Source organism: Muntiacus reevesi, chromosome 1, assembly GCF_963930625.1.
Source record: "Muntiacus reevesi chromosome 1, mMunRee1.1, whole genome shotgun sequence".
Taxonomy (NCBI): Eukaryota; Metazoa; Chordata; class Mammalia; order Artiodactyla; family Cervidae; genus Muntiacus; species Muntiacus reevesi.
The window spans coordinates 241388250-241407219 of NC_089249.1; the positions used below are offsets into that span (position 1 = coordinate 241388250).

Below are 18970 nucleotides of genomic sequence, written 5' to 3' on the forward strand. Positions count from 1 at the left end.
AAGTTATCCCTTTCTTATTGGATGTTCTTGGCACCATTGTCCAAAACTGACTGACTATATATGCATGGATTTATGTCTGGACTCTCTATTCTGATCTAATGACCTATTTGACTGTTTTTATGCCAGAGCCATATTGTTTTGATTACTACAGCTTTGTAATATAGCTTAAAATACAGAAGTGTCTATATTTTAAAATGTATCATCACAAATAATAGTATGGTAATATTCTAATTTGAGAGCAGATGTCAAGAAAGTAAACCTGAGCAAGTATTTTCAGTGTAGACTTTCTCAAGTTATTTTATTGCCATCTGCTTGAAAATTACAGTAGTACCTCAGTGTATAAATATAGGGATTCGAGCTTCCCTGGTGGCTCAACTGGTAAAGACTCTGTCTGCAATGCAGGTGGGACCCGGGTTTGATCCCTGGGTCGGGAAGATTCCTGGAGAAGGGAATGGCTACCTACCCACTCCGGTATTCTTGCCTGGAGAATTCCTTGGATAGAGAAGCCTGGTAGGCTATAGGCCATGGGGTCTCAAAGAGTCAGACATGACTGACTAACACACACACACCCAGAGGGATTAGAAATGTGCCCTCTAGTGTTGGGAGACAGAAAACTTGCACAATAATAAGCAGTCATCCTGCAAAGCAAATAACATGCTCTTTTCTTGATATACACAAAATAAAACAGGGCAACCCTAAAGGAAAACCAAACTCCTGATTCAGTTATACCTCTGTCTTGCACTGTATTAACTCTGCTTAATTCTTCCTACTTTGTCATCTCTAATTTCTAATCCAGAAGACCAATATATCTGGAATAGAAATCTTTTCAGTTCATTGTACTTTACCTTGAGGTACATCTTGATTTCCAGATGTCATAGGAACTGTTTCTACTCAGCAAATACATTTCATTCATAGGAATCCATACTTAATCACCAGTCATCACACTGAAAAACCCATGGACAGATATGAAAGAGATAAACCACCTTCCCCTATCCAATTTTATCTTCTTTTTTATGCTTTAGAGACATAAGTTCATTTTTGCTTTCATGAAGAGACTGGAGTTAACAGTTGTTTGCCTGGAGTCATCCTAATGGATGTGTGAGTTTTCAAGTTGTTGAATCTGGATTCAAATGTCAGCTCTTGCACTTAACTATGATTAATGTCTAAACTGAGAAATTTCGATGTTTAAGCTCACTTTCCTTTTTCATATATATATATATATATGTATATACATCTATATGGATGATTTAGCATAAATTAAAATTCATAGAATTTTTGTCAAGATTCAAACAAAATTTTGTAGGTGTTATTAGCTCTTTTCAGAAATGAAAAAATGAAAGGTACATGAAGTATGCTATACAATCATGTTCTTTAATAACATATAGCATATTTGTACTCAGAAGATTTTAGTGTCATATGTTCTTTTGATCTCTTTTCTGTATGGGAAAACAAAACTTAGATTTAACTCATGTGTGTTATGTGTGTGTTAGTCACTCAGTCGTGTCTGACTCTTTGCAACCCCATGGACTGTAGCCCACCAGCCTCCTCTGTCCATGGGATTTTCCAGGCAAGAATACTGGAGGGGGTTGCATTTCCTCCTCTAGGGAATCTTCCCATCCCAGGGACTGAACCCTGATCTCCTGCATTGCAGGCAGATTCCTTACCACTTGAGCCCTCTCTAAACTGTTGAGTCAGGTCAACAGAATTGGAATAAGATGAGGCTGGCATATTTCCTGCCCTATAGGAATTTTTGTTCAGATAAATACCTTATTTCCCTCTGACTTGAAAGGTTTACACACATGCTAATGTGTATGTGCACACATACTTAGCAGAGACAGCCAGTCTAGCAAGAAGCCAGAGGCAATCCCAAGATTCTAGTCAGTGCCACTTCTAAATTCAATTGCTTTGAGCTGACTTAAATCCATCTTTCTTCATATCCAAGGCAGGGTCTCTGCAGAGACAGGGTAGTTCTGAGTCTGTGGCCTCATCTGGTACAAAACTGTTCTCTAATGAAAGGCCTGGAGCCAGAGACCTCACTTCCTTTCCCCAGAGCCTTCGCAGATGGCAGAGAGGATTTCTGTTTCACAAAGCAAAAGGGTAGGCTATCACAACTACACTGTCTGCTTCTCGATTCAATAAAGCAAATTCAAACCTAACGTCCCTCGCTGCTGACATTATCACAGTGACTGTGTATTTTTAACATGGTTGTCTCCTTTGTGACTGTGTTTAACTCACTGCAGGACCAGACTCTTGCGTGCATGCGAGGGATGCTGCAGAAACCCTGTCCTTTCCTTTTATGTACTATACAGGGATGATCATTAGAATTCCATAGGTTCACCTTCTTTTATAAATGAGGAATCTGAGGCCCAGCAGATTAATAACTTTCCTAAATTTATGCGTAAGCTGGTGGAGGTATCCTAAAATGGCAGCCACAAGAGGTCTGCGTGCCACTGCCCAGGCGAAATCTCTGCATTACAAACTCGCATTCTGGAGGGCCTGCTCTGGTGTGCTCTGTTCGTCATGGAGAGTGGGGCCAAAGACTCTGAGGTCACAGTGTCTGGGAAATTCTGTGGACAGAGGGCTAAATCCATGAAGACTGTGGGTGGCCTAGTGATGCACACTGGGGACCTTGTTAACTGCTATGTTGATGTCACCACGTACCATGTCATGCTAATACAGGGCGCATTGGGCATCAGGTGAAGATTACGCTGTCCTGGGGCCTAAATGGTAAGATTGGCCTTAAAGAAGCCCCTGCCTGGCCATGTGAGCACTGTGGACCCAGAGTTGAGACACTACCAACCACCTCTTCTCAGAACAGAAGGATGGGAAGCCAGAGTTGCCTGCTATGCCCCAGCAGTACGCCTGGCATAACAGGGTCTCCTTGACAGCTCGATCTGGAGAGTCTGCAGGTTGGTCTATAATGACCTTTAGTAAAATCTGTTCAAAAAATGAAAAAAACTCGAGATCTCACACAAGAGTCTCAGGTTGTATTTTCCATTTACTCATCTCTAATCATCACTTATTTTACTCTGAAGCAGTGTTTATTTCAGACCAGAGTTTCTCCAAGAGAAATCCTGAGAAATTTACATTAGAATCTCCTTGTGTGCCAATTAGAATGCATATTCTTGAACCTTGCTCCAGGACTGCTATTTTCATGCCCTGAAATTGGAGAAATTTGCATTTTCAACATGTACCTGAGGTGACTCCTATGAAATACCATGTTTTTACTTTTTCTTTTGAAATAATGTTAGACTTATAGAAGAGTTGCAAAGATAGTATAGAAAGTTCTCATGAATATTTCATCCAGCTTTTAATGTTAGCATTTTACTTAATAATACAGTATACCTATCCAAAAATCATATCATTGGACCATTATTCCTACCAACCACGAACTTTATTCATATTTCTTTTCAGTAATTATCTTTTTGTTGTGCTGAGATCCAATTTAGGGTCACACATTGTTTTTAGTTTTTATGTATACCAAATTTTGGGTTTCCCAGGTGACTCAGTGGTAAAAAATCTGCCTGCACTTCAGGGGACCTAGCTTCAATTCCTGGGGTTGGAAGATCCCCTGGAGAAGGAAATGGCAACCTGTATTCATGCCTGGGAAATCCTATGGACGGAGGAACCCAGCAGGCTACAGTCCAGGGGGTCACAATGAGTTGGACATGACTTTAGTGACTAAACAGTAATAGTTACAGTGGCTGAATTCTGGCTCTGAAGGCAGCCAAAGGCCCAATTCAAGTACTGATATAAGTATATTTAAATTCAAGCCACAATGATAGTATTCTTAATAATGGTGCAAAGATTCAATCACCCAGAAATAGAACCGAAGGAGACATAAAAGACCACTCAGCCTCTGATTTTGTGGATAGAGTTCCTAGAGGAGAAGTGTGAGCAAGGTGATGGAAATATTGAAACTAGAGTCTATTTCACTGGGGCCCAGATTTCCTTGTAATTTCTTTAAGCACTTACCTGATATTATAGCTTTCCCCCTTTATTCTCAAAGTGAGGATCATGAAAAGCTTTTTAAAAAAGTATATCTGTGATTTCACATGGTTTTCCACTTATCCATGAAAGGAATGTGAGAAATCTAGTTTCCACCAATTTAATGATCAGGGAACATGTTCAGAAAGGAAAAACTAAGGTCCTCAGGGTTCCATGGCAAGCATACCGCTGACTCTATCCGTCCCTCGACAAGCTGATCCTGAATTAGTGCCTTAATGCAGTGTGCCACACACTTCCTCTGGCCCTGAATTTATACACTCTGTGCTGAAGTGAATATTTTGTGTATTCAACTAGAACATTTGGAGGAATGAGTATTTATAAACAAATTCAAACAGGGGACCCAAATGGGGAAATGTTGTGAACCTGGCTTATTTAGCAATTATAAATGGGAGACATGACTGTGGGAAGGGAACTGACATAAATCAGCATGAATATCTGTTCCTGGTGGAAAAGACTAGATAATTCTAAGGGTTTTTTTTTTTTAAATTTAGGCACCTCATTCTCTGTCCTGAGAATGAAATAAATGACTCCTATGACTCTTGTCATTGCTCACAACTTGGCATGTTTCTGGGGGAAAAAAAATTGTTTATGGGGGAAATCAGGATAATTTAAGACTCCATTACACACATAGCTACCGACAAAGTTATATACAGGAAAGGTAGAATTCTAGTCAATTTTTTACCAGTAAAACTAGTTTTGTGCCTATACGCAAGTAATTGCTTGCTTGTTTGTTTGTTTGTTTGATGCTGTGCCACAGCCCAAATGTAAATGAGAGCATGAGAATTGATCCATCACTAGGGATTACTGTGGGAAGGAGTTGGTAGGTTAAGCCTACCTGTTGTGTGGATTGATGGGGGTATATTCATATGAAAAGCTATTCACCCTTTGCTGTGTTGGCCATGATTCCCAATGTGTTGCTCCAACTCTGTTTCCTCTGAGTTGGATGCAATCTCATGCATGCCTTTGTTTTTATTGATTCCTTTAAAATCATAACTAGGGTAGAAATATTCTCCTGCTCTCCATCCAACTGTGGCTGTGCTCTAGGGTCTTGGCTGAATTCTTATACTTCTTAAATTTCCAGGACTGTAGTGTTTCTCAGCAAGTAGAATTAAGAGGCTTTCTCTTCTGTGAGGTTTTAGATCACAGACATTTGGCAGAGTGGGCAGTCTCTTTGGCAGAGCCATATGAAGCATTCATCTATCAAATCTAGAGACCCAAGTGTGCGAGGCAACCTTGGTGAATTAGGAAATAAGTGACGTGTGACTTTCATGTCCAGCCTTTAAGTGAGAAACATAGGCATAAGGGGTTGTCCTGCCAATTGGATTTGCCTTCTAACAGTGGAACTTAGAAGATCCATCAGCCCAGAAAAATATATCTTTAAAAGTAAAACTTCTGAAGGGTATCTGGGATCATGAAATATATTGTTAGTTAACCCGGACATACCCCCAAAGCCAACAAAATGGGTATTTATCTTTCACTATATAGGTAAAATTAGCCCAAGGAGTTATTTTGGTAATTTTACTTAGATTTGAGATACATGGCAGACACAAATTGGCTTTTTCTCTCCTATATTACTTCCTTTTCATACCAGGACCATAGTTACAGACAGTGATGACACCATAATTTCCCTATGGGAGAGTCTTAAATGGCCTGGTAAGCTTGTCTAGATATTGACACATTGTTTGACTTTAATATACTCACTTGAGGTAGCTAGAGTAGAGAGTCACCTTGCCAAGAATGGAGACAACTATAGGTATTACTTGCTTTGACTTTTCTCTAATTTGATGAGAATGTCGAATTCAAAGATGGGGGTTAGGTAGGTAGTAAATGTTCCAAGTCACAAAAGGGTTGTGTTTGAAAACCAAGTCTCAATTTCTGAGGAAAGCAGATCCTTTCCCATAAAGCAGTTACTTAACCTTATAGCTTCAATAGGAGAGAATCTCTGCTTTCTAAGGTGGGTACCCTTTCTCCAAGGCCAGCTAAACACTGAGTGCATTGCAGTCCTACTGATCCTACAGAACACTGTGTAGTTCTCTAAGGTGTGCCAAAGGTTTTTATTTGTGGGTCAGACTTGAACTTCTTAGCCTACAGTATTTTATAGATATTCTAAATGAAAGCATGATTTCTGTTTAGATGTACAAGTATTTTGTGAGTCATAGAGAAGAAAAAGAAAGGCAATAGAAGAAGATTCTGTTCTAGAATTATATAATTTCAAGGTGTTATGTGAAAGGGAAGTTTAGTAGAACTAGTCAATCAATGAAGACTAACAAGGCAGCCAGGTCTCATCTCAGAGAATAGTTAGGCTCTCAAGTCAGTATGTGAGGCAAAAGTAGTCTCGTTAAAACCACCCTTGAGAATACCTATGCAGCTGGCACAAAACCTGAGAGGTCCAACCAGGACTTCTTCCAGTTTTTACTCCATAGAAAAGAGGTGCTTATTTTCTGGTGTCACCTCCAGTGACAGAACCTATTTATTTGCATGAATACGAAGTATTTTCAGGGTTATATGGAAGAAAGTGCAGTATGTCTAAAGATAAATCACATATAACCTTATAAGATGCTGACTCAGAAGGGAAGGTGCAGTCAGGTGAGGAGGGGACCTTCTGAGGAAATAACTTTTTAAGTCCCCACTGAGGGGAATGGTGTGCGGAATCACACTCCTGTTTTCTCTCTCATCTTTTTACTTATTGTTCTTCCCCACTGCCCAAGGATGAGGCTAATTGAATATGCCTAAATGCACATCAGATAGTTTAGTTCAGTTCGTTGCTCACTCATGTCTGACTCTCTGCAACCCCATGAACCAGGCCTCGCTGTCGATCACCAACGCTCGGAGTTTACCCAAACCCATGTCCATTGAGTCGGTGATGCCATCCAACCATCTCATCCTCTGTGGTCCCCTTTTCCTCCTGCCCTCAGTCTTTCCCAGCATCAGGGTCTTTTCAAATAAGTCAGCTCTTCATATCAGGTGGCCAAAGTATTGGAGTTTCAGCTTCAACATCAGTCCTTCCAAAGAACACCCAGGACATCTCCTTTAGGATGGACTGGTTGGATCTCCTTGCAGTCCAAGGGACTCTCAAGAGTCTTCTCCAACACCACAGTTCAAAAGCATCAGTTCTTTGGCGCTCAGCTTTCTTTATAGTCCAACTCTCACATCCATACATGACTACTGGAAAAATCATAGCCTTGACTAGACAGACCTTTGTTGACAAAGTAATGTCTCTGCTTTTTAATATGCTGTCTAGTTTGGTCATAACTATCCTTCCAAGGACTAAGCATCTTTTAATTTCATGACTTCAATCACCATCTGCATTGATTTTGGAGCCCCCCAAGATAAAATCAGCTACTGTTTCCACTGTTTCCCCATCTATTTGCCATGAAGTGATGGGACCAGATGCCATGATCTTAGTTTTCTGAATGTTGAGCTTTAAGCCAACCTTTTCACTCTCCTCTTTCACTTTCATCAAGAGGCTCTTTAGTTCTTTTTCACTTTCTGCCATAAGTGTGGTGTCATCTGCATATCTGAGGTTATTGATATTTCTCCCAGCAATCTTGATTCCAACTTGTGCTTCTTCCAGCCCAGCATTTCTCATGATGTACTCTGCATATAAGTTAAATAAGTAGGATGACAATATACAGCCTTGACATTCCTTTTCCTATTTGGAACCAGTCTGTTGTTTCATGTCCAGTTCTAACTGTTGCTTCCTGGCCTGCATTACAGGTTTCTCAAGAGGCAGGTCAGGTGGAGAAGAAATTAAAAACCAGGTGTTTTTTTTTTTTAATTTTTTATTTTTTTTAATATTTAAAGAGTTTAGAAAATGCAAAGAAATATTTTTCCTTTATATGGAATTTCTTTTTTTTTTCATTTATTTTTATTAGTTGGAGGCTAATTACTTTACAATATTGTAGTGGTTTTTGTCATACATTGACTTGAATTAGCCATGGATTTACATGTATTCCCCATCCCAATCCCCCCTCCCACCTCCCTCTCTACCCGCTCCCTCTGGGTCCTCCCAGTGCATCAGGCCCGAGCACTTGTCTCATGCATCCAACCTGGGCTGGTGATCTGTTTCACCCTAGATAATATACATGTTTCAATGCTGTTCTTTTTAAACCTCCCACCCTCGCCTTCTCCCACAGAGTCCAAAAGTCTGTTCTGTACATCTGTGTCTCTTTTTCTGTTTTGCGTATAGGGTTATCGTTACCATCTTTCTAAATTCCATATATATGCGCTAGTATACTGTAATGGTCTTTATCTTTCTGGCTTACTTCACTCTGTATAATGGGCTCCAGTTTCATCCATCTCATTAGAACTGATTCAAATGAATTTTTTTTAATGGCTGAGTAATATTCCATGGTGTATATGTACCATAGCTTCCTTATCCATTCGTCTGCTGATGGGCATCTAGGTTGCTTCCATGTCCTGGCTATTATAAACAGTGCTGCAATGAACACTGGGGTGCATGTGTCTCTTTCAGATCTGGTTTCCTCAGTGTGTATGCCCAGAAGTGGGATTGCTGGGTCATATGACAGTTCTATTTCCAGTTTTTTAAGAAATCTCCACACTGTTCTCCATAGCAGCTGTACTAGTTTGCATTCCCCCCAACAGTGTAAAAGGGTTCCCTTTTCTCCACACCCTCTCCAGCATTTATTGCTTGTAGACTTTTGGATAGCAGCCATTCTGACTGGCGTGTAATGGTACCTCATTGTGAAAACCAGGTGTTTTTAAAAAACTTGATTAATTATTTATGACTGCACTGAGTCTTCATTACTGTGTTGGCTTTCTCTAGTTGTTGTGAGCAGGGTCTACTCTGTCATGAAGTATGGGCCCTGGAGTGCACAGGCCTCAGTAATTGTGGCTTATGGGCTTCAGTGGTTGTGTTACCTAGGCTTAGTGGCTCCAAGGCATGTGGAATCTTCCAGAAGCAGGGATCAAACTCATATCCCCTGCATTGGAAATTGGATTTTTAACCACTGTAACACCGGGCAAGTCCAAAACCCAGGTTTTGACTCTGGTTCTAGTCTGATGTTTCTCAACAACCACACTTCTTCTGTCTCACCTCTTCCCTTTTTTCGACACGTTCTTAGTTGTGTCTCTACATGGAGACTCGAGAAAGCACTCATGTTAACCAGAGTCTTACCCCTGTCGTGTTCACAGACTTAGTAGGGGAGAAAGAAATTAAAAACAACAAATAATTGCTAATAGATTGATTCCATGAAGAGGAAAGGCAATCATGTAACCAGCCTAATCACATCAGGCTTGGGTTGGGGGGAGGAGAACTCATGCTATTTGATACTTGTGAGACTTCCAGCACATCACCTCAATATCTCAATTTTTATTTCCTCAGCGACTGTGTATCTGTTGTAAGAATTCAATTGAATAGGGTAGCCTGTTAGTTGGAACATAAATTATTTGTCCTATCATTGCCCATCTCTCCTGTGTCCACATTTTTACTGGGCTACACCAGAAATTCCTGAGAGGTATAAGATACAAACTTGCTTCTTTTTTTCTGCATGGAAAATCAGATTAGTTCAAAGGAATAATAAAGTGATTATATTGTATGGCTTAAGCAAAACATGTCACTTGAGTTCAAAGAAGGGAGCAATCTAGAAAGGAGAGTGGAAATATAGATCAGACTTTAAATAGTTGACTGGGTTTTATCTAGAGGGGACAATGAGTAATGTGGAGTGTTATAAGAGGGGACATGGAATATAATGCATATATGTGTAAGGATGCTATCACATTGGTCTAACATAGGTATAGTAGGATAATATTAAAGTAGGGCAAACCATTATGGATCCAGATGAATGGATTTTCACTACACTGATTTTTTTCCTTGCAAAAAATTTTATTTTTTTATTTTATTTTTTTTTTCAAAGTGAGCCAGCTATGTGTGACATATATCCCCTTCCTCTTGAGCCTCTCTCCCATCTCCCAATCCCACCCTTCTAGGTCATCACAGAGCACCCAGCTGAGCTCCCTGAGTGCACTGATATTTCTTACCATAACTTGAAAGACAAAAAAATGTCCAGCTTCTAATTACAGACCATTAAAAAGTACTGCATTATGATAATGTCCCTATTAGTAAACACAAGTGAGTGAGAATGTTTTCTCTCCTGCTCTTTTTTTTTCTTCTCTAGTGCTAGTTTTTGGGATAGTCATGCATTCCTTTAGAGATAGTTTCTTTACATCCTTCTTTTCTCATATTTCAAGGTTTGTTTGCTGTCTTATGAATTACCTTACTATTCCATAATTCTGCAATTCAAAGGGAGACAGAAACAGTTTTTGAGATTCTTATATGAATCCTATAGACCATATAATTGTTTTTAATGTAAAAAAAGATTCCTCCTTTCTATCAAATTTCTTCACTGCCAGTCAAGGCATTTACTAAAATGGAGAGCTTTATAATCATCTTTGAAGGTGTATGAAATTCATTCATAACTAGTTTTATTTCCTTAATGCTCACAGTGTACATTTTATAGATCACACAGTGGAGCATATAATTAAATGCTGCCTTGGATTGTATTCTGTATTATTGGTTGGTTACTTCTGTAGGTTCAAAAATATTTTAGTGCTAAATCCTAATGACCTTTGCATTTCCCACTTAAATGCCTAACAGAGAGCTAAGCATATATTTAAAAAAAATTTTTTTTCATTTATTTTTATTAGTTGGAGGCTAATTACTTTACAATATTGTAGTGGTTTCTGTCATACATTGACTTGAATTAACCATGGATTTACATGTATTCCCCATCCCGATCCCCCCTTTTCATTGCTTGACATTTTGTTGGACACTGTGTTCATGTTTCTTGATTGAGCAGATACCTGACACATATTAAGCTATTAATAAATACCAGTCTGATGCTTCCCTGGTAGCTCAGTGGTAGAGAGTCCACCTGACAATGCAGGAGGCTTGGGTTTGATGCCTGGGTCAGTAACATCCCCTGGAGAAGGAAATGGCAATACACTCTAGTATTCTTGCACGGGAAATCTCATAGTCAGAGGAGCCTGGCAGGCTTCAGTCCATGGGGTTGCAAAAGAGTTGGACATAACTTAGCAACTAAACAGCAAACAATACCAGTTGAAGGGATGATTAAAGTTGGTCAAAAGACATGAAGAGGCTCAGCATGTCATCATCTTGAATATCTTCACATTAGGCTAAAGGAAAACAGTGGTTATCTTTAACAATGTGTCTTTTGCCTACTCTGAATTTCAATCCCAGCTCTAGCACTTAATAGGTATAAAGTAGGGTCTCTCAAAATATGGGTAGTAATGGTATCTACCACATGGAATTATAAAGATTAAATGAAACAATGCATTTAAGGTAGTTTGTGCACTCTTAGAATGTTACTGCTGCTGCTGCTGCTAACTCGCGTCAGTCACACTCATTAAATGTTAATATTATCTTCAAGAGACCCAGTATAGAATGACTTTATTTTTAATGCTTAATTTGGTAGGGGGCTTTTTCAATATATTATTTTCAGAATTAATCAACTCTCCATAATAGTCCAATTCAGGCATTTTCCCCTGAGAATTATTATAGCTGAGGATAAGACCTCTGTGGTCTTAATTATTACCTGACCAGCCCACTTCAGCTAAATTAGAGCTCTGCATGGAAATCACTGAGGGCTTTCAATACCATGCCTGACATTAATGAGTGACAGGAAATGGCCTGGAATCCTATGCTTTTTGGCAGCTCCTCCTTACCAATTGAGGGCTTAATATTTCCTTGCTTATTGCAGCGTGAATCAAGAACTTAACTCACTGTGACACTTTACTTGAATTTCAAGGTATAATCAATCAATATTTGCTGAACCAAGAAGCAAACCACCCATTCTGTGGATCATGAGTCCAAACTGGGTCCTCTCCTTCATGTTGTGTTTCATCATTGTGGATGTCCTCAAGACTTGCCACATAAAAATTTTTAGACCTATCTGCTTAAAGAAATGTTGTCTTCAAGGCAAGAAAAGAAAATGGCCTCTATACTCAAGAAGTCCCTTTGAAAGCAGCTGTATTTCCTGAGGAATTGGTGGTTATTTGTTCACTAAGCGTTATTGCATGCATCCCGTCACTCAGACATCCTATCCAAGAATAGTTCTTTCTTTCACACAAGGTGTGCTCTACCTCAAAATGTATCCTGCATTCTGCCACTTCCCTTCATCTTCACAGTCACCTCATCAATGTACTACAGTTACTTTTGACCCAGTTGCCTCCAAGCAGCCCATTCTGCACACAGTAACCAGAAAGATCCATGATTTTAAAAATAGAAATAATAAAAATAATGAAAAATAGTAGTAGTGATGACTAGCCCTGGTACAGCATTTACCATGCACTGAATCCTGTTTTTGTTTCTAAACAACTTTATTGATATATAATTGACATATCATATAATTATGTACCTTTTCAAGTACACAAGTCATTGGATTTTAATATATCCACATAATTGTGTAATCGTTACTACTATCTAATTTTAGAATACGTTTCATCACCCCATCAAGAAAATCTTGTATTTATTAGCAATTCCCTCCATACCTCTCAGCCTCTGGCAATCACTAATCTTTTTGTCTTTGCAGATTTGCCTAGGTTTTGCTGGATATAGAATTCTTTATTGATACCCTTTCTTTCAGCACTTTGACTGTGTCATGCCATTACATTCCAGCCCCCGTGTTTTCTGATGTAAAGTATACACTTAATGTTTCTGAGGACTCTTTGGATGTGAAAAATACTTTTTCTCTTGCAGCTTTCCAGATTTTCTCTTTAAATAGTTTGAACATGATGTGTCTACGTGTAGAATACTTTGAGTTATCTTACTTGGAGTTCATTGATACTGTTGGATATGTAGGTTACTGTTTTTCATTGTCAACTGAAAGAAAAATGCCCAACCTCTCAGTTTCAAGTTGTTTCTTTTATGGCCTTACTGACGACTATAGCCTGAAAGACAGCTTCTCAGATAACTCTGCTCCAAAGAGGTAGGGGAACAGGCTAAGTTATATATGATTTTTTCTTCATCAAGGAAATACATGTAGCCAAGCATACATCTTGGTAAGGATTACTGCTTGTCACAAAACTATCTCAATGATTAAAGTGCTTTTCTATTTATGGGAAGATATTAGTTAGTAAGTGTTAGCTAACAAGAATCTGGATTCATTAAAATTATTTCTGAAATGTTCCTAACTATCTAAGGGGCCTAATTGTCCAAAACACAGAGCATTGTATTATTGTCTTTAATTTCTTCTTTCTAAAGGCAAAGAGTGCCCTATTGGTCAGTGACTGTAGTGTGTTAATCTTTGTAGATAGACCTGGATGGTGAGTGAAATGCTTTTTGTTCTTTTTTTCTTTGCATCCTCAAATTTGGAGAGTTTTTGGCCATTATTTTTCTAAAATATTTTTTCTGTTCCTTCCTCCTAGATATATACCAAAGAAAAATGAAAATGTATGTCCACACAAAAACTTCTATGCAATTGTTCATAGCCACATTTTTCATAATAGGCAGAAAGTGAAACAAGACAAATGTCTATCAACTGATGAATGGATAAACAGATGAATGGATAAACTGATGAATGGACAAACAGTATATCTATGCAGTTAAATGTAAAATATCATTCTCCTATGATAAGGAATGATGTGCTAGTGTATACATACATATGCTTAGATAAACATACATGAACCTTGTATGTTACATAGATGAACCTTGAAAACAATATGCTGAATGAAAAAAGTCACACACCGTTAACATATTATCAGATTCATTTATATGAAATGAAGTCCAGCAAATTCTTTTGCATCCAACAGCTGGTATTTCTGTTCAAAAGCAGTTCATCTGAAGAATTAAATATTATGTGCTGAGTACTTACCATGGTAAACGATACCGTGAGAGGCATTAGCTATATATAAAACAGGAACATGTGACATGTACAGGTAGCAGTCCATCATTGAAATGTGCAGTGAGGGACTTACCTATGATAAGGGATGTGTGAAAAGATACAGTAGTGGGATTTGGGGATTAAGCAGAGCTCAATTCCTGACTCTATCCCTTACAAAATTACTGATTTAGTTTAGAAGTGTTTTTTGTTGTTGTTGTTGTTTTTTAACAAATTTGATATATGTTTTTCATTTTTAATATCGATATAGTTACAAATGCTGAAAAATGACCAAAACAAGTGAGATAGCTCATGGACTATTCCTAGCACATAGCATTTTCTCAATGCAAGTTCATGGAGGAGTTTCAGTGCTGAGACAGACAACTTCAAAGCAGGCGCTCTCGCAAGTGGCTTACTGAAGGAGCCTAAAGTTGAGCAAATAATTATTTTTGAAAAAGACATATGTGTTAAATGCCAAATTAATGGTACAGGTGGTGTGTATTATTGTAAAGACAGAGTGAAACTGAGAAGTGTTGAAAGTGTTAATTGCTCAGTCATATCCAACTCTTTGTGATCCCATGGACTGTAGCTTGCCAGGCCCTTCTGTCCATGGAATTCTCCAGGCAAGAATGCTGGAGTGGATAGCTATTCCCTTCTGTGGGGAATCTTCTTCATCCAGGGATCAAATGCTTCCTTACAGGCAGATTCTTTACCATCTGAGCCATCAGGAAGCCCAAAGGCAGTGTGAAAGTGAAAGCCGCTGAGTCATGTCCAACTCTTTGTGACTCCATGAACTGTAGAGTCCTTGGAGTTTTCCAGGTTAGAATCCTGGAATGGGTAACCCTTCCCTTCTCCAGGAGATCTTCCCAGCCCAGGGATCAAACCCAGGTCTCCCGCATTGCAGGCGGATTCTTTATCAGCTGAGCCACAAGGGAAGCCCAATGTAGTTGACATAATTTCATGTGAGACCAGTGTTTGAATGCCCTAGGTCTACCTCTCACTTAACTGTGAGATTTCAACCAACTTTGTTTTTATAATCTGGGAAAAGGGAAATTACGCTTTTTCATTCTTAGAGTGTTGGAGTTATATAAATAGATGAAAAGCCGTTACCAAAATGCCTGGTCCCCAACAAATTGACAATAGACTTTTGTTGGAGTAAAAAGAGTATTTCAGATCCAAATAATCAGAAAAGTGTTATGGAGGTGGTAGAACTTGTGGTGGTAGAACCCCAGAACAATAGTTGAAGAGTTGAATTTTCATAAGTACAGGGCCTTCAAGGTCTGAAATCTCTCACACTAGCTGTTCCTCACTTGAACTTGATAGTTGTTCTATCTTTGGTTATTGTCTGGTTCCAGGTTGATCCAGGTGGAGAAATAGTGAGACAAAGTGTGCAGGCAGGGGTCACTCAGTGCTGATTTAGGTCAGAGGTTTTCAAAGTGGAATGCCTGCCTAGCAAGAGGTAGGGGAGGGAATATATCCTACATTTATATATCCAACTCTTTGGGACCCTATGGACTGTAGCCCACCAGGCTCCTCTGTCCATGGGGATTCTCCTCTGTCCATGGGGATACTGGAGTGTGTTGTCTTTTCCTTCTCCAGGGGATCTTCCTGACCCAGGGATTGAACTTGGGTCTCCCACACTGCAGGCAGACTCTTAACCCTCTGAGCCACCAGGGAAGCCCATTTATATGTATTATAATATTGTATAACTGGATAGTAAATTCAGGAAGTGACAAGGTTTATTTATATAGGCTTCTTGGTCCAGTTCCTTATCTCTGGAGATGAGGGTGTCTTTCTACCTCTAGACACAGGAAGGGCACCTTTCACATGGAAGGTAAATTTCCTGCATTCAATGAGACTGAGAGGAAGGTCAAAGTATTTCTTTTGCATCAGTTCTTTCTTAAGTAACTTTAATTCAAAATAATCAATATTTCATTAAGGTGTATTTTGGGACAATGTACCCTGGGTCCCAACAAAACCAAGATTCTTAAAAAAGCAGAAACAACTGCTTGAATAGAATAACCGAAGAAATGTAGCTGGGAACCAGAGCCTCCCATGAAACAACTGTTTTTCTTGGGGTGATGGGGAAAATGTATGTGCCTTGATGTGGGTATGGTTGTTAGAGGGGTCACAAAGTCAGTCTTTAGTTTTTGTTTTTGTCTTTTTCTCCTAGATAACTCTGGCAAACCTTAGTTACACCCAGGCCCCATAAGCATGTGTTAGAGAAGCCAGTGCTAAGAAAATTCATCACTCTTTCCCCTGCCAGAGTTCTCTTCCATGACTTGTGGTATCCTCTGTTGATTCTGTTTCAAAAATGTAATTTCACTGAATGACAAATGCTCTTTGTGATAAAACACAACTCTCAGTTCCTGTGACCTGGGTGCCTAAAAGGCATGAATTTTTCTCTCTGTGGAATTACCTTGGAAATCACCGAAGCATCTGTGAAGCCATTATTGCCAAGCAATATTTCTTTTTCTCCCTCTGCAAGGAAAGGGGAGATTGGAAGTCTGGTTGAGGAACCTGTCCCCATTGAGAATTGTTTGCATTTTAGATAAGAGAATCTCAGGAGTAGTCTCCATCTATTAACTCATGTGAAAATGTCTCTATGGCTTAGATCAGCAATCGTTAAAGGCACAGTCTTGATTTTGTGCTTAAAAGATATACAGATAGTAACAGCTTTGGGCAGCAGAAATATATTTGTTTATTGAATTTAAGAAAAATGATTTTTCTAGTAGAAAAAGGAATGATATGTTTTATAGATTAGATCATTAGGAGGGAGCAATGCCCCCAGGAAAATGTTGTGTTCATTTAAAATGTAAATGAATCTCCACCATCATTCACTCCAGCTGCCATTTTGTGCAATTATGTGGGGTTTTATATAGAGAAGCTTTTCTGCTCACAGCATGCTATTCCCTCTCCACACTGACAGTTGTCCTGCTTCAGATTTCTCTTGGGCTTCCTATCAGAGGGAAGACCCTTTCTGCTTGGCAGAACCAGGGCCTGCTCAGTGGGATGGGCAAGTTTGCCCCTGCAAGAGTCCCATCAGCATCCTCTCAGTTAATGAGAACCTTCCAGTGCCTCCCTCTGAGGGAATCAAGCATGCAGAGGGTGGAAAGGCCAGCAGAGAGAATGCCTTAATGAGGGACAGATAGTTAAGAAGCAATGGATCCTGGGGCCATGGCTTCAGAGAAACTGGCAAGTGATTAGAGTGAGAAGCGGTGGGTTAGACCTGACAGTGATGAAATGTGAGGGAGAGGACTGGATGGCAAAAGAAAAGGCAATAAATTGCAAATCTAGATACTGGGTTCTGGCCTAGGCTGAACATCAGCCATCCGTGGACTCTGATGCACATCATAGTAGACTTTGCCCTTTGGTTTCCCTGTCGGTAACATGGCAGGTTTGCATAACCTGACTTCTACAGCTTCTTCTAACTTTAATACTCTGTTGAGCAGAAAAGCCCATGTGTTTCAGTTTCCATTTGGCTAGCTGTTTATGATATTGTCTAAGGCCTTTTATTCTAGATTTCCACATATATTGTGTTTACATAAAGTTTTCTGTCTCTGAAGGAAATTTAGTACATCTCAGCACTCTTCTTTGTAATCGATTTGTGGTCTATAAAACCAATACATGTAAAGTAGACAGAGAAATTATTACCTGAAACCTGGATGTCCATGAATTTAAACAGCGCTTCATGGCAAGAGACTAAGGAAGGAACACTGCTGTGGAAGGGGTGATAACCCAGCTGCCTGACCTTGGGAGTATCCTTCAACTCTTCTGAAGTACACAGTGGTGGTGATGTTTGCCCTGCCTGAAAGCACAGGGCATGACCAGGTTATCACTTTAGGGTCTGTGGAATGCATGCATTGCTAGTTGCTGCAGAGAATTTAACTCCCTGGATGCTTCTTGCTTTCACTGAAGCTGTCCCCACAATTGTCTATTTAATCAACCCAGAAAGGCAGTGTGATGCAGTGATTGAGGCTAGACCCCTGAGCTTGAATCTCAACTGTGTCACCTGCTAGTTCTTTAACTTTGCACCTGTTTGGGCCTCAGTTTCTACACTTCTAGAATAGGAAGCACAATAACAGTAAACATAAAAAGTTTCATAAGGATAAACTGAAATCATACACATAAATCACCTATGTCAGGATCTGATGTGTAGTAAGAACATAGTAAAAAAAAACAAAACACAAAAAAACCAGTCATTATTCTCAGATGATTCAAATCAACCTTAGATGCCACCTTCTCAATTAACACACTTTTATTACTTTGACCCATAGTGATCTATTTAGTCTCAAATGACAGCACTTAATATTTTTACAAACTCATTTAGCTCTTGCCTACACACCATCTTGGAATAGTTCCTAATGGCAGAACTTCCCAATCATATAATAAGCTCCCTTGTGGAAAAGGAGGGGCCTGAGACAACTTAAGTATCTTGATCAAAGTGAAGCAGCCTAGTAAATGGCTCACCTCTTACTTTCTGGCTCCCAAACCACTCTATCCCTCATTGTTTCTCACAATATTCCTCTACTTCCAAAAATGAAGACTGGTTGAGTTTTCTCATACGTGGTGCTAAGTAGATAGCCCTTTCCTAGGAGCTAGTAATCCATGCTGGAGGAATGTCACAGTTAGACTGGTAGGCTACCATATTCTAGAAATAGGAGCCTGGAGCTTTCGCTTTCTAAGCTTCAGTTTCCCCAGCTTTAAAATAAGATGGCAGTGGACATAACTGGTAAGAGCTTGAGCTAGGGTTAGACAGAATGGGCCCCTTTGGGTACTGTCACTGGTGTGTAGCCCTGAGCATGTTACTAACCTCTCTAAATTAGCTCAGATTCTTCAGGTAAGTATTAGATATTAACACCATGCCACATGAAGAACTGTGACCATTAAATGAAGTAGTACATGTAAAGCACTTGGCATAATGCAGGGACCACAGTTTTCCTTTGTTGTTGCTGATATTTCTATCCTTAAAAACAGTAATATCATCACCACCACTATCATCATCTCTATTAGCTTTTATGGAGCAACGGGAAAGAATATAGACTGTGAAGTCAAACTCTACTTGGATTTGAAAGCCAACTTCGTTTCTTACTAGCCATGTGACC

At 39.4% G+C, this 18970-nt stretch overlaps 1 pseudogene; it reads left to right on the forward strand.

Moving 5' to 3' along the window:
* The first annotated feature begins 2520 nt into the window (after positions 1–2520).
* On the forward strand, positions 2521–17017 carry LOC136158438 (small ribosomal subunit protein uS3-like; annotated as a pseudogene).
* Positions 17018–18970: the final 1953 nt, after the last annotated feature.